Source organism: Sphaerodactylus townsendi, linkage group LG03 (genome assembly GCF_021028975.2).
Source record: "Sphaerodactylus townsendi isolate TG3544 linkage group LG03, MPM_Stown_v2.3, whole genome shotgun sequence".
In the NCBI taxonomy this organism is placed as follows: domain Eukaryota; kingdom Metazoa; phylum Chordata; class Lepidosauria; order Squamata; family Sphaerodactylidae; genus Sphaerodactylus; species Sphaerodactylus townsendi.
Genome location: NC_059427.1, coordinates 34,366,374 through 34,382,739, shown reverse-complemented (window position 1 = coordinate 34,382,739; position 16,366 = coordinate 34,366,374). Strand labels below are relative to the sequence as shown.

The following is a 16,366-nucleotide window of genomic DNA, read 5'->3' as shown; positions in this document are numbered from 1 at the left end:
TCAGGAAGGAATAAAATCTTGACCTATGGACACTGAAATTTTCAATACAGGCAGTGCCTCAGTGGTGTATATTATGTGGGATTGGGAGCAGGGCCGTATTAACCCGTGGCTGGGCCCCTAGGTTTTCAGACACCATGAGCCCCCTCTGGCATTTCTGTCTTCACTCCACTACAGCTGACAGCCTGACCCTGGTGTGGTAGATACTAGACTGCAGTACATAGTCCTGTATCCATTTTGATGGTCTCCTGAAGAATTTTTCTCACACTTTTAATCACTGACTCGTGATCAAGGTCACGACCAGACTGGGAATTGTAGTCCATAACATCTGGAGTGCCAAAGGTTCGCCACCACTGATATATAGTGTATGGCTTCCTCTAATGTAAGATAAGGTACAATTCACAGTAGCTACTCTGAACCAGAACCCAATTCCCCCAGCAGGAGGAGAATGCAGCCCTCATAGGACCAAGGTCACTGGGACGCAAGCAAGTAGGACAGTCTCCGCTATGTTTCCAGGCATGGCTACTGCTGTGCAAGAATGGGTTGGCTAGCTGCTCTACCAAGGCTGAGATACTCCTACTTAACAGCCCTGGGGGGCCCAAGGAGAGAGTTGACACTACAGGAAAAAGGCCTGTAAGTTCAAGACAGCTGTTCCCATCAAGACTAGTGAGACTCGACAGCATCTTCCTCTCAGCCTGCCTACCCTTATCTCACCTAGATCAGCCACAACAAAAAGCTTAACTTCGCCTTGTAGCAAGTCCCTACCGTTTCCCTATTGCTGTCTGTTGGTTGACCACCAATAAGCATCCCTTACCTTCTAGTGCAGTGGTGGCGAACCTTTGGCACTCCAGATGTTATGGACTACAATTCCCATCAGCTCCTGCCAGCATGGCCTGGCAGGGGCTGATGGGAATTGTAGTCCATAACATCCGGAGTGCCAAAGGTTTGCCACTACGGTAGTGATACTTTGGATCTAACCCAGTATTTCTACAGCTGTCTAGTTCCTGTGTTTCTCCAATTAAACCCAATGGCATGGCTCACAAGGGACCCCAGAATAGTAAAAAAAAAATAATATGGAGAAAAGATATAAAGCTACAAAGAGAGGCAAATAATGATGATTACATGGACATGACATATATCGAGAAAAACAGGCGCTGTGCACAGGGAGAAAGAGTGGAGAAGTGACGAACGTCAGATAAATACATGAGAAGAACAAACAGAAATTGTCACACATTAGCCACACTATTTTCAACATGTAGACAAGGAGTTTTTCAGTATATTTATTGATGGAGTTTACGGGAATAATCCTCTTTTAGCTTCGTGACTCCCATTTCGAGAGTTGCGATAACTATGCAGATCTCTTTTTACAAGGAATGTGATCCTTCAGTTTTAATTGTATGCAGTGACCAGTAGAGGGAGTATTATGAATCGATAATCTTGTAGTACCGGTCTTGTAGTAGAGCATAAAACGAACCATCCTTGAATTGCTTGATGTTTAATATATCAGCCTTTATTCTGGAACCCCATTGCACCACGGGATGTTCTCTTTGCTTTTCTTATTTCAGATCAAAACCTTCCTTCCATTTGCATTACTGAATTTGTAAGGCTCAATATAAACAGAAATTTGGTAGTGTAACTAGGTTTATCAACATGGTTGAGGACAGTCAAATGATTTTAGGGATGGGGTCACTAAAAGGTTGTTTCCAGTAGAGGGTTCTTTGAGGGGTATATAGGGTGAGGCAGTCCTGGAGATATAATGATCCCGGAGTATTTGGGACTTTGAAGGCTGAATACCAGCTGTATATGTGGGCTCTCCATGGATCCCTATCAGGACCCACGCCACTGCATTCTGGACTGGTTGCAGTTTCCAGCACAGTCTCAAGGGCAGCCCTGCACAGAGCGAGTTACAGTAGTCCAGTCTAGAGGTGACTGGTACGAGACAGGTAGGGGGTCAGCTGCCAGGTCCAGTAAAGAAGAAAAAAATGCCATCCTGGCAGTATGTGTGACCTGGCCCTCTAAGGAAAGGGCGGCATCCAAAGTTATTCCCAAAATCTTGATGAAGAAGGCTGGCTCCAGCTGGACCCCATCAAGACTGTGAAGCTGAATTCCCCAATTTGTGCCTCTGTGACCCAGCCACAGGACCTCCGCCTTTGGTGAGTTCAATTTCAGATGACTCTGCTTTAATCACTTCACCACAGCCTTCAAGCACACAGGCATATTTTCCAGGGCAGTGCCTGGCCAGCTGTCCGTCAACCCATTCTGCTCGGTGTCATCTGCATACTGATGACATCCCAGCTCAAAACTCCTGACTAGCTGGGTAAGGAGGCGTATTTACATGTAAAAAAGCATTGGAGAGAGAATCACTCCTTGTAGGACTTCACATACCAGAACGTAGTGTGTTGAGATCTTCTTCCCAAGTACTACCTTCTGTCCTTGGCTTTGATGAAACGAGGTTAGCCAATACCCACTTAATGTCCCACCTAATCCAATGAAAGTGAAGAGATGGGTCAACAACTCGTGGTTGACCATGTTAAATGCTGATAAGAGATCGAGTAACACAGAAATGACAAATTTGATATTGGGTGATAGTTGGCTGGATTAAAATGATGGTTTCTTCAAAAGCGGCTTCCCCACTGCCTCCTTCAACATACCATCAGCACAAATACCAAATATATTATCAGTACCCTTTCCTCCATTACTTTATATACCATTTCCCTTTACATTTTTTTTAATTTTACTCTGATTTCTGCATGGAAGATAGGAATGTTGTCATGTGCAAAGTGTGCTGTAATTTAGGCTGCAATTCTACCCTGTTTCCCCCAAATATAAGACATTCCCTGAAAATAAGACATAGTAGAGGTTTTGCTGAAGTGCGAAATATAAGGCATCCCCCGAAAGTAAGACGTAGCAAAGTTTTTGTTTGGAAGCATGCCCGACAAACAGAACACAGAAAAATAAGACATCCCCTGAAAATAAGACATAGCGCATCTTTGGGAGCAAAAATTAATATAAGACACTGTCTTATTTTCGGGGAAACACGGTAAGGGACACATTTGTGAGAGCAAGCCCCATGGAATACCCTGTAAGCAGTGGTGGGATTTAAATAATTTAACAACTGGTTGCTTATAAGCACCATTTTAACAACCAGTGCTGCCGAAGTGGTGCAAACCTGCTGAATCCCACCACTGCCTGTAAGTTACTTCTGAGTAGACCTGCTCCCTTAAATTACTTCTCAGTTTTGGAAAGGAGTAGGGTTTGTCAAGGCTGTGACTGCCTGAGCAGCTGTTCCCATACAATCTCTCCCTAATTATGCAAATCTGTTAATGGCTCTGGATATCTGGTTAGCTCTGGTAGAGCTTCTGACATTGGAGCTGTCCCCTGAGGACCATGTTTAATTGAGAGATTCCACACTTGTGGATAGGCCACATCAGGTTGATACGAGGATCAGAAAAGTCAAGTCTTAGCCACTGTTGGCTTTATAGTACCCATCATGGTATCTCCCTAATGGCACCAGCCAGGATTGGCAGTGAGATTATGGGAATGGATTGTAATTTGATGGAAGCAGGGCATGCTGGGTGTTCGGCAGTACTGTCCTTTAAGGTTCTCCAGCCTCCAAGGCCCCTTCTGCACACGCAGAATAATGCGCTTTCAAACCACTTTCACAACTGTTTGCATGTGGATTTTGCTATTCCGCACAGCTTCAAAGAAGAAGAAGAAGAAGAAGAAGAGTTTGGATTTATATCTCCCTTTCTCTCCTGCAGGAGACTCAAAGGGGCTTACAATCTCCTTGCCCTTCCCCCCTCACAACAAACACCCTGTGAGGTGGGCGGGGCTGAAAGAGCTCCGAGAAGCTGTGACTAGCCCAAGGTCACCCAGCTGGCGTGTGTGGGAGTGTACAGGCTAATCTGAATTCCCCAGATAAGCCTCCACAGCTCAGGCGGCAGAGCTGGGAAACAAACCCGGTTCCTCCAGATTAGATACAAGAGCTCTTAACCTCCTACACCACTGCTGCTCCTGAAGAGCACTGAAAGCAGTTTGAAAGTGCATTATTCTGCATGTGCGGAAGGAGCCCAAATGTGAAATTGCTGGCTTTTAAGATTTCAGTTTTAGCCATTTCTTACCAGACACACATCCTCCGATTTGTCTATTTATAAAAATCCCTGTTAAAAAATGCTGAATGTGATCATTTTTTTCCCCTCTTCCTTCATCCCCCAAATCATCTTTGAGGAGGTCTCATAATGAAATACTGAATGCTTAGAAATGAAACGGCTGGCATTAATGTTTTCCATCATAACAAACAGGCAGCTGGAAAATGTGCATCTGCAATATTCTGTGGACATGGAGCGTCATCAGGAGCTATTTGTTCGAACTGGTATTATACACATTATATGCCATATGCTGAAGAAGTAAGCCATCCCCAGCTTGCCAATAGGCAGTATCCCAAATGTCTAGTATGTTAGTGACAGATGTCTCATTTGGAGGGTAAAAACCATCCACACTTCTAATCTCAGCAGCATACTGAAGTGAACATTGCAACAAATCCTGGATACTGCCATCAGGAGATACCTCATTGGGTAACAGATGGTATACTTCTGCAGTTCTACCTAATGGAAGGTGGGCATGTAATTGCGCAACGAAGAAGTACCCTTTACATTCCAAGTGACGCAGTGGGAATGTGATTTACCTAGAGGCAGAATGAAATGATATTCTGTTTACTGAGATTAGCTGTTTTTTTCCTCTTCAGGATGAAATTGTATCCTGTTTAGTGTGGGTTTTTTTCTTTCCTGGATACCTTGAAGCACAGTGTACAAAATGTGCTTCTATACATACTGCATATATCAGCACATACATTTTCCAGAGTAGTATATTACCTCTGGAGCTGTCTACTGTGAAGTCTGGGGTTTTAAATGCTGCTTAAACAGAAGCAGTGTGCCATGTAATTTGACCAGTGTGGTCTCTACCCCATCTTTTCTGCTAACAGACTGAAACCAGGTGGCCTCCTAAACGCAGTTATTCCATATGATATATCAGGGAAACAGGATTTTAAAAACCCAATAACTTCTCTTCAGCACCAGGGATAGGGGAAATAACGATGTTGATACAAGAGGCTTAGGACTGTTTATAGGCAATAAAGATTTTGCCGGGATCATTTTGTGATAATGTTTCAGTTGTCAGCTTCCAGGTACAGAGAACAGTTATCAGCCAGACTTTATTATTGAGGTGAATATTGGCTTTCCCGTGTTCTTAGAACTCTAATGGTGTAAATGTGAGCTTCTCCCAGAGATACAGTCTGTCAGAGATACAGATCTGACCCGGTCTTTGGATGGTAGAATTGCTGAACCCTGGGCCCTGAACCAGTATAACACACCCCCCCCTTATTTTTCATATATATATTTTTAATAAAAGAAAGGTTGTGAGAAGAACGTCTTAAAAGACATACAGTGAACATAAAATCATAAGGTGCAGTTCAGGTACACAATCAAACTTACTGGAAAAGATACTTGCAAAGAAAATAGTATAGAAGTCCTCAGTGCATAAGCAAAGTTCTTCGAGCAGAGTAGAGGCAAACATGGGCAAAGGAAAAATGATTACTAACTCTAATGTGATTAATTTATAGCATAGGCTGGCCACACCAAATGATTGCCAATGAACCAACCAAATATCCATTGGTGAGATGACTCTAGAAGGTGAGCAAGTTACTCCACCTTTCTGAAACTTTCTATTGGGGCTTTAGCTGACTGGCTGTATTTAACTGAAAGTAATGGAAAATAATTTCATGCCCAGAATGAGGAATCTGGTCTTGGTGGGTAGTATGGCCTATCTCTAACTGCGGACACCTGTTTCTAAACTATGTGAAAGACAAGAGAGAAAGAAAACAGGATTTTTGTAAGCCTTTCAACCATCAGAATGGAGTCTCTTAAGGCATAACAAATGTACAAACAAAATGGTACTTTCTTGACAAAATCTTTAGCCAGTTTTCCTCAGAAACTAGGCCCAAAGACAGCTACAGTCTCTTCCTCAAGCATTCAATTTGCTATCTTGCTTTCTCACAAAGGCTCTGAGACCTGTAGTAGCTGGAATTATAAGTGTGCCACGTTCAAGTGAAGTGTTACTATTTATGCACATCGTGGACGATATAAGAAAGAAAGAAATATTTATATATGGCAGTGTTTAACATGATCAATTCTAGTATTTGAACATATGTTAACTACCATAAGGCTATGGAACATGATAGAGAATTTGTGGTTTTTAAAAAAATATTTCCTCACTCTACATGAAGTGTTTTTGGGGACCTTGGGCCAGTCACTGTCTCTCAGACTAACTTACCTAACAGGGTGGTTGTGAGGATAAAAAGGGGAAGGAAGAACCGTGTACAGCCTTCTCCACATCAAGTTCCTTGAAGGAAGAGTAGGATAAAAATGCATAAGAAGAATTCCACCAGTCCGGTTGTGTCAATAACAAGGAGCTTTGAAATGCTAGACAGCTTCCAATGACTATCTATGAGTACTTGTACTTTGGTGCCAGACATCCCTTTCCTGAACCAAATGGCTTCCTCTGACAGGCCTTATTAGAGAGGACATAAGGTAAGTATTTTATGAGCTCTTGGCAAAAGAAAACCCAGAGTTGCAGAAAAATAAATAATCCAGTTGAATTGCTCATAGAAACAGAAATGGCAGTAATGAGAAAAACCATAGAATATATGCCATTCAGTTTCTACGTTGATTAGTATTTTTATTCTACATGATTTTTATTCTACAGTAATCTCAGATGTAAATAATATGAAATAAAAAGTGTAAAACAAGGTGGTCAATATGTAGATCAAACGTGTAGCCTTACAAAATCTGCAGTTCAGTATTTCTTCTGCTTTTCAGCCTAAGCTCTTTTCTTGCTGACCCTTTAATAGAGGCTTAATGGGATATTACTAGGTGATGCTGTTTACCTTCATATCTTAAAACTCTTCAGCTGCTGCCCATTTCCATAGGTGGGTGGTGGGGCAAGACTTTTCCCCCCTCCAAGCTGTTGAGAGCCATATCTTAGATAAGATGAACATGCAGTAGCTATGATAAAGATCAATAGTAGAAAATGAAGCCATTCAAAGAATGGAAACAAGTCTTACCTCAGCAGTGGCGTAGGAGGTTAAGAGCTCGTGTATCTAATCTGGAGGAACCGGGTTTGATTCCCATCTTCCGCCTGAGCTGTGGAGGCTTATCTGGGGAATTCAGATTAGCCTGTACACTCCCACACACGCCAGCTGGGTGACCTTGGGCTAGTCACAGCTTTCAGCCCCACCTTTTTCACAGAGTGTTTGTTGTGAGGGGGGAAGGGCAAGGAGATTGTAAGCCCCTTTGAGTCTCCTGCAGGAGAGAAAGGGGGATTCTTCTTCTTCTTCTCCTTCTTCTCCTTCTTCTCCTTCTTCTCCTTCTTCTTCTTCTTCTTCTTCTTCTTCTTCTTCTTCTTCTTCTTCTTCTTCTTGTCCACCCTTCTCACTGTCAAGGCTGATCACAAAAATCAAAGAGCAACAGTGCAATTAAAAAAAAATCACTATATCTAACTTTCAACATGGCCAGATCTGTAAACAGTACAATCCAGTGCCTGGTGCCATGAAAAGGCAAGACAGATATTTCCGCAAGCCTGAGAAACGCACCAGGTTTGCAGAAAAACCTAAAATTAAAGGAAAAGAAATAATCGGGTGCTTAACCCTGCCCTCAAAAGGATAGAAACAGCACCTGTCATTTAAAGGGCTTCAGTAGCCATTGATAGGTAACTACGCAGTATCACCAGCCTTCAGGCCTTGGTTTCTGTCAATAGAAGGCAAAAGGAGGAGTTATGACCCTTTCCAGGGCAATTTTAGCCTTTGAGGGATGAGTCATTGGAGTGAGGCCCACCAGCAATAACCAGGTGGCTTGCTGTCATATGACTGCTTGCTGCTGTTCAACAGCCCCCATAACATGGAAACCAGCATGATGTAGTGGTCAGATATTCAAACTAGGATCTGGAAGGCTTAACAGCTTCTCTGGCCTGTCAAAACCAGCGTGGTGCAGCAGTTACAGTGCCTGACTAGGATATAGGAGACCCAGGTTTGTATCTGTAGTCTTCCATGGAAGCTTGCTAGGTGACTGTGGGCAAGTCGCATTCTCAGCCAACTCTACATTCATGGAGTGGTTGTGAGGATAACATGGAGGACAGGACCATGGAAGCTGCTTTGGGTCCCCCTGGGGCAGAGAGGAGGGGTGTGACATTTATTATAAATTTAGTTTTATTTTAAATTTAATTTTACTTCTAGATTGCAAAAAAAACACACCCTCATCCTTCTTGCCATTGCTTCATCAGTTAGTTATTGTTGCCACTCTTTCAAGAGGAGGCAGAAGGTTTATTCACTGTTCAAACTACTGTTAAATATTGTGAGTACATGAGATTAGTAAGCAGAATGGTTAAAGCCCCTGGTAGTAGGAGCCGCGTGGCGTAGTGGTTAAGTGGTTGCACTGCCACTCACACAGTCAGGAGTTCGAGCCCCCTGTGGGTCACATATCCTGGCAGCTGGCTCATAGTCAACTCAGCCATCCATCCATTCCTTGGTCGGTAAATGAGTACCTAGCACATAGCTAGGGGGTAAAGAATAGCTGGGGAAAGCAATGGCAAACTACCCCACAAAAGAGGCTTGCCTATGAAATCACTGCTTGCAGTGGTACCCCAGGGTCGAACACGACTGAAGGGGAAACTTTACCTTTTTTAGTACATACAGTAAACATTGATCTAAAACTAGATTGTAAAAATATAAAATAAAAGTCAGGAATAAAAATAGCAAAATAGGTCTTATCTTGGAAGGTTGTTAAACTGCTCCCATTTCAAGAAGACTTTCCCTGGAGTCCCTGCTTTACAGTGTAATCAAAGAAAATTTTTCAGGAAATGTGATCCATTGAGTTGGATTCTGAATAGATCTGCTAAGGATAGCATTGTGAGCTTACAACTATAAATTAATCTTAGTGCTATCCTTGTCAGACTACCTACTCAAGTCTATTCAATAGGGATTATTCCCAGGAAAGTAGTTTTTGGATTATTTTGTTAATTTGCTTTATTCTTCCTTTGTGCTGTTCCTAAAGTGACCAACTGCCTGAAACAAAAATATAGTATCCTGTTCCTTTAACAGAGGATAAATGGGATGTGATTTAGCAGGTGATTTTCCATGCTGTGAAAAGCTCCAAGTGTCCATTTCCACACGTAAGTCTTTGTTAAAGGGAAAGGACAGTTTCCTCCAGGTTTGCTGGCAACCCGATTCCTTCTTCCTCCCCCCTCCCTTTGTTGGTGTGGCATAGATTCTATTTCCTCCCCATCCTCCAAGCTGACTCCGCTAAGCTAGGACAATATGTATGGGCGGTGCCAATTTCCACCTCCAGAATTTCCCTTTCTAACATCCTTTCCCACTGTTAGTTTTTCTGACGTATCCAATGTCAGCATTCCGACTTGATGTGGTTGCTGATGATGTCAACTCATTGACTGGCAAAATTGATTTGTGCCCTGAAATATTTAAACCAATGACCCTACTGCTAAAGTATGTTGTTTCACAGGGTCTGTTCCTCTTTTAGAGTTCATTTGTCCTTTGTAAGGTAGAAACCACCAAGCTCTTAATGGCATCGCTGTCATCCTATCAAGAACAACAAACAAATTTAGAGGTGGGGATTTCCTGCCTTTTCTGGGCTGACCCTTCATGGCAGGAAAGTCAGCTCCTGTCCAGTTCTCCTTCTTCCTGCCTGCATAATGTGTGAGGTAAATATGTGAGCGTTGGATGATATTTCTTCTACCAACGTTATTGCAGTCCTATGACCAATTTTGTATTTGTGTGTGTGCGTGTGTGCGCGTGTGTATTGTTTTGCATCACGGTGTTGAATTTAGGGCACTTGTGGTTGTAAGGAGATGGTGATAGTTTTGATCAATGCATGGATTCTGCCTCCTGGCCACACTCTTTCTTATTTACCCAAACAATTCATAGGATTTTTTGTTGTTATTGGGAAGAAAAAGAAATAGCGTTAAGTAGGTTCCTACTTGTCCGCTAGCAGCAGGAAATCACCAACCAATTGCAGCTCTTGCAAGCTGATGTTCAGGTGATCTGTAGGAAGAAACTGGGATCAAAAGGGGGCCTGAAATCCAGTGGAGTATTTAAGGTATGGTACATGCCCTGGGCCCCACTAGAGGGGGGTGCCATCCGTGTCTGCAGGATGCAGTCATGCCATCCATGAGCCTCCATGGGGTTTAGGGAGAGGCCACTCACCTCTTGGGGCTGACATACTAGCTCCTCCTCCTCCTGGTCCTAGCACCCACTGATGCCCTCCACTTTGCTTCTCCATCACTCGCTGGCTGGGGGAGGCCACGTTGGAGAAGGGCTGATGGGGAGAGAGCTCAAGAGCATAATGGCCGACTATGCAGCTGCCCTCTGTGTCACCGTGCCACAATGATTGGGTGGCTTCCTGGATAGGCAGGCAGCACCTCTGGACCAAGGGGGGAAGCCTGTTTGTCTGCTTTGGGACACCCCACTCATATGCTCTTTGCTTTGGGTGCACCTGGCCACGCCATCAAGCCAGTTGGGAGTCCGACCTGATTTCGCCTGCAAAGCTGCCTGGTGATTGGTCCCTCTGGGCCACAAAGCAGCCTTCCTCCAGCAGCCCATGGGCTTGGCAGCCCTCCCCACCCCCCAAACGTCCTCATGCAAGGTAACCGCCCTGACAGCATCTGTCTGCCCCAATGGCAGAGAGGCTGCATAGGATCCCACCTCAACCCCCATGAAAAAGAATGGCAGGGTATCAGCAGAGATGGGGGGAAGCAGGGAGAAAGTGTTTTCATGAAAACAAACAACCCTGCAAGAGAGGCTACATTGAAAGATCCCATTGTGGAAATTAACATTCAGGGAACACCAGCCCAGCAGGACATAATCATAGGGATCCCTTCTCGTTAAAACTCACTAAAAGTCAAGGTTTCAAGTGCTTGGGCAATCCCTCATAGGACTTAATAAACAGCTGCACAGCAGCACATCCCCTACCCCCCACCTTCACAGAGGCTCATAGATTTCCCTTCCTGGGGCCTTCTTTTACAGGAAGTACTGCAAGTACCGCATGAACACAAGAGGCTGTCTTCTGCTGTTAAGCCCGGCTTTGCCCCTCTGACTAACAACCACGCTCTCTGCCTCAGCTCCCTAACACCATCTGCTACCTGAGATCCCTGAGATCATTTGCATGCCTCGGTGCTGATGGCAAAAGAAGGTGCAAGTGAGAGGTTTGCATGCTCTCTCTGTTCTGCAAGCACACCCTTATCATAGGAGAGGGAGGAGAAGTAGTCAGATGTCTGGACAGGGACACAATGCCCGTACTTGCCCCAGGCACTGTTTTCTGTAGAACATCCTGGGGATGAAAATGTAAACAAAGGAAGACCTTGGTTACTGACATGAAGCTCTGACATAGAGTTCCTAGAGCTACCCAGAAGTGAGAAAGGTCTGGGAATAGCTCTAGGAATTGGCAGGCACTCTATGGTGAAGACTTCCAGTAAGTAGATGAGGTCATGTTTTTCTTTTCACAGTTTCTCTGGGGACACTTCTCTCCCCCCCCCCCCTCCCATTGGTTGCCAGGTAGTGCCTGGCAACTCTGTGTATAAGGCATTGAAGCCTCTCTAACAAAGTCAAACAAGCCTAGAAATTGGAGAAATTAAATTTCTATCCCCTGGCAGTCTTGTTGCAGTGTCATGGAATGTGCATTAACATTCTGGTAAATAAGGGGAAAGGTTTCCATGAAAGGTATAGATATCAGAGCTGTTGGTAGGAAGTAGGTGATCCAGCACTGTCATCAAGCCTGGACAGCTGATTGGGGTACAAAGGAGGTATGCCATCCACTGGCAAAAGGGACACAAGCAACAAGAAGGTTGTGAGGGGATAAGTGAGGGGAAGTTTTGTGGAAGGGGGAGGAGAAATGGAAGGGAGCGCATGGGAAGGTGAGCCAGGCAGTATGGCAGTATGCTGAGAGGTATAGGTGTAACTGGGATAAAGAAGGCAGTGATGAAGTACAATAGGGGATAAGAGGCAGAAGGAAGCATCTAGTGCAGGGGTCTGCAACCTGCGGCTCTCCAGATGTTCATGGACTACAATTCCCATCAGCCCCTGCCACCATGGCCAATTGGCTGAAGAGACTTATTGTAATAGAGAGAAACCACTTCTGAATGGTTAGGTCCCTGGTTGCCCTGGCTACATAGGTGGGATAGAGCAGCTCACCGTTCTTGGACCGAGCACGTCAGAGCTGTTTGATGCATCAGTCCTTCTGGAGTGCAAATCACTTCAGTCGTCTTGGAAAATCATCCTTGCGTGGAAAGTTCTGTGTAGTCTTAATTTTGAAGGAACTGATGCTAGCTGTTTGCACTCCTATTTAGAACACACGGTAGCTATGCTGCTTCTGCCCTGTTCTTCTTGTTCTGTGGGTAATAAGCAGAAGCATCTACTGGCCTAGGTTGTCAATTCTCAATGAAATCCAGACAGCAGAAAGCTACTGCAGGCCACATGGGTAGAGAATTGCACTATGTTCAAACATCATATTTATCTGTACTTAAGTATACAAAGAGTACTCTGCTTTTTCTTAGTCAATCAGGGCTGTTGATTATTGTAAGAAATTCTTGTACGTGGGAAGTGTCAATAGCACGAAACAGAGAATGAGTGTGAACTGCAGACAGTACTTTACTCAAGGACCTGTTGTGTAACTTGCTCAGTATTTTGATTAGTCCAAAGTTTCCGTAAAAGGCAGATCTGTCTCTTATCTCCACGGCATGGTACTGTTGTGGAACCAATGGTTTTCATTTTTAGTCCTTGTTAGTTTTGGGTTGGGGGGCAGGGGTGGGATTCAAATAATTTAACAACCGGTTCCGATGGTGGGATTGTAAAGCACCATTTTAACAACTGGTTCTGCCAAAGTGGTGCGAACCTACTGAATCCCACCACTGGTTGGGGGGTAGGAAACTTCCCTCAGCTTTTAAGCTTTGTCATGGATCTGTTTCACTTTCATTTGAATAATGTTTGAAGCTCTGTGGAAAAGAGATGAGTGTTGAATTGCTGAGTCGTTTTCTGATCCACGGTCAAATGCCCCCAATAATGCTGAGATCTGATTTCGAGATGTTTAGTGTACCTCACAGCAGCATTTGTGCCAAGTTTAATCTACTATCATAAAAATGTCTATTGATTCACTGCCTGTTCAAGTAGTAGATCTTTACTAGCTTTTTTCTTTGCCCCGGCCTGTCAAATCTTCATTACGCCAATACTTCACTAATAAAAACTAGCATTAGTTGTCTTTATAATTCCTAAAACCGGATTTGTTCACCATCACATGGGATGATGGGTACATTGCCTTTATGAAACAAAAAGTGTGAATATTTTATTGTTATGCTCAGTATTTACTATATATACACAGAGACACACACGAATCTATCTATTTTCCCTCTGAGTCTTGGTTGTTGTTGTTCTGACATATATGAATCAGCAGTGTAATTTTAGGTGTATCAAGATATTTCTTCATTGACTGATACCAAATATAAATCCAGACCAAGTTCTCAGGCTCACTTACCGATATAATACTTGTCTTGGAGCCAAGTTGTAGGGAAATTTGTTTTAAAAACCAGTGGGAGAGCTGATTTCCAAGCTGAACTAAATTCCCACCAGCTTTTAAAATGACATTCCCTGCAGCTTCTCTGTGGCTGTGGGGAAAGTGAGGCAAGTCTGGGGATTCCAGATCCAGCTCTTTAATAACTGCCATGTTTAATTTGACCTCTAGATTGTTTCCCAAATGGCTTCAAGCATGTGTGTTCAGTAGGAGGTTCAGCTAAGCAGGTTGTACACCCCAAAAAGCTCCAAACGCATCCAAGGCAGAACACTACAAACGTTCATTCAGAGCAACAGTGGCGTAGGAGGTTAAGAGCTCATGTATCAAATCTGGAGGAACCGGGTCTGATTCCCAGCTCTGCCACCTTAGCTGTGGAGGCTTATCTGGGGGATTCAGATTAGCCTGTGCACTCCCACACATGCCAGCTGGGTGACCTTGGGCTAGTCACATCTTCTCGGAGCTCTCTCAGCCCCACCTACCTCACAGGGTGTTTGTTGTGAGGGGGGAAGGGCAAGGAGATTGTAAGCCCCTTTGAGTCTCCTGCAGGAGAGAAAGGGGGGCTATAAATCCAAACTCCTCCTCCTCCTCCTCTCTTCTTCTTCTTCTTCTTCTTCTTCTTCTTCTTCTTCTTCTTCTTCTTCTTCTTCTTCTTCTTCTTCTTCTTCTTCTTCTTCTTCTTCTTCTTCTTCTTCTTCTTCTTCTTCTTCTTCTTCCATTTACTACAGATCTTGTTATTAACCAAAGAAGCAAATTTATGCATTTAATTGGATGAAAGTTTAACATTGTGGATTGGCTGGCAAATGTGCCTTTTCAACCAATAAGGGAAACAGGAGGCTCAAAGCATCCAAACACAGAAAGAGGATACAAACCAGGAAAATTCTGAATGACCAGCACGTTGGTTTAGTAGAGACAGGTTATAGCTTGTGGCTGAGGCTAGCGGGGGTCCTGAGAACTTGATCCAAGTTGATCCGAGTTGCATGAAAACAAACGTGTTTCCTACTGAAAACAATGGAATGAAACGACCGATTTTTTAAAAGCGGATTTTTGCACTACTGGAAGAATGAAAATTAAGTACAGAATTAACAAGGCACAAATAAAATTTGGCATTCAGCCATATGGGAAGGACACTGCTGGCTAGAGAATGGAAGCCGTCCAGGAACAACCGTGAGCTAAAGAAGAGGAAATCCGCCTAGCCGCACCCTGGGGACAAACAGATGTTGAGAGTCTGTGCTACTCCCATCAAGAAGGGCAAGGGCAGCCCAGCCCTACACTGGGTGGTGCTGGGCAGAGCTGGAAATTACAATAGGCTGATGTTCTAGGGAACTCAAAAATTCACATCAAGCTTCTACACCTGTTCACTTCAAAAAGTACTCTGCAAACTCCCATCGAATGATCGGTATTTCTCTAGTACGCCTGACCACCAAGAGAGAAAATTCCTCACAATTAATCGTGCTCGTATGTTATTGATTTCAAGTCGACATAAGTACATTTGATTGCTGCCGCTGTTGTCTGCTGATGATGTCAAAACCCTTCAAAAGGCATTCCCTGGCACTCTATAGGTTCAGCAAAATAGCAGGCCAAAGGCGGGGATGACTTTTTAATGAGGGAAAGGAAGGAAGCTGCTAAGTGCTATCTCTGGGTAGCCAACCGTTCAACGCCTGTTTTTAAGGGTTTGTTAGCTAGGCTTGAAAGTGTGTTGGCAGTTTACATAGTACAGTCTTGGGAGGCAGAATGGATAACTGGTTAATAGTTATGATGACCATAGGAGCTCACTGCTCTCCCCTCCCCCTGCCATGACTAGTAGACGATGGACAGTTAACCAAGAACAAATGAAAATATGCATCCACTACAGGTTTTCTAGTGCGGAATTTTTCTCATCTTGGCACACAACAGTATTACCTTCCTGAACTAAGCAGGCATGGACCGAGCAGTTATTTTGCCAGGAAGAATCCCAGTTTGTTCCACAGATAGAGTTGCCAACCTCCAGGTGGTGGCTGGAGATCTCCTGGGGTTATAACTGATCTTCAGGTGAAAGAGATGTTTCCCCTTGTTGGAAATGGCTGCTTTGGAAGGTGGACTCTGGCATTGTACCCACTAAAGTCCCTCTTTCCCCTGAACCCTACCCTTCTCAGACTCCACCCCAAATCTTCAGATATTTACCAACCAGAGCTGGATTCACAGATCCTCTCCACGCACGCACGCACGCGCACGCACGCACGCACACACACACACACATACACTCACTTATATAGTGGGGTCAGCAAGGAGGAACATAGTGGCATTCAGCTTCACCCTGCTGCCCTGAATGTGGAGCAGCCAATGAGGCAGGCTCAAGGGCAGTGCATCTGGCAAGGAGGAGAATGCAGTGGCGTAGGAGGTTAAGAGCTCGTGCATCTAATCTGGAGGAACCGGGTTTGATTCCCCGCTCTGCCACCTGAGCTGTGGAGGCTTATCTGGGGAATTCAGATTAGCCTGTACACTCCCAGACACGCCAGCTGGGTGACCTTGGGCTAGTCACAGCTTCTTGGAGCTCTCTCAGCCCCACCTACCTCACAGGGTGTTTGTTGTGAGGGGGGAAGGGCAAGGAGATTGTAAGCCCCTTTGAGTCTCCTACAGGAGAGAAAGGGGGGATATAAATCCAAACTCCTCCTCCTCCTCCTCCTCCTCCTCCTCCTCCTCCTCTTCCTTCTTCTTCTTCTTCTTCTTCTTCTTCTTCTTCTTCTTCTTCTTCTTCTTCTTCTTCTTCT

At 44.4% G+C, this 16,366-nt stretch overlaps 1 protein-coding gene across 7 annotated transcripts in view; it reads left to right on the top strand.

The window, feature by feature from the left end:
* Positions 1-16,366, top strand: part of FRMD4B (FERM domain containing 4B) — a 287,088-nt gene that overhangs the window by 85,088 nt on the left and 185,634 nt on the right. The gene's annotated exons all lie outside the window — the stretch shown is intronic.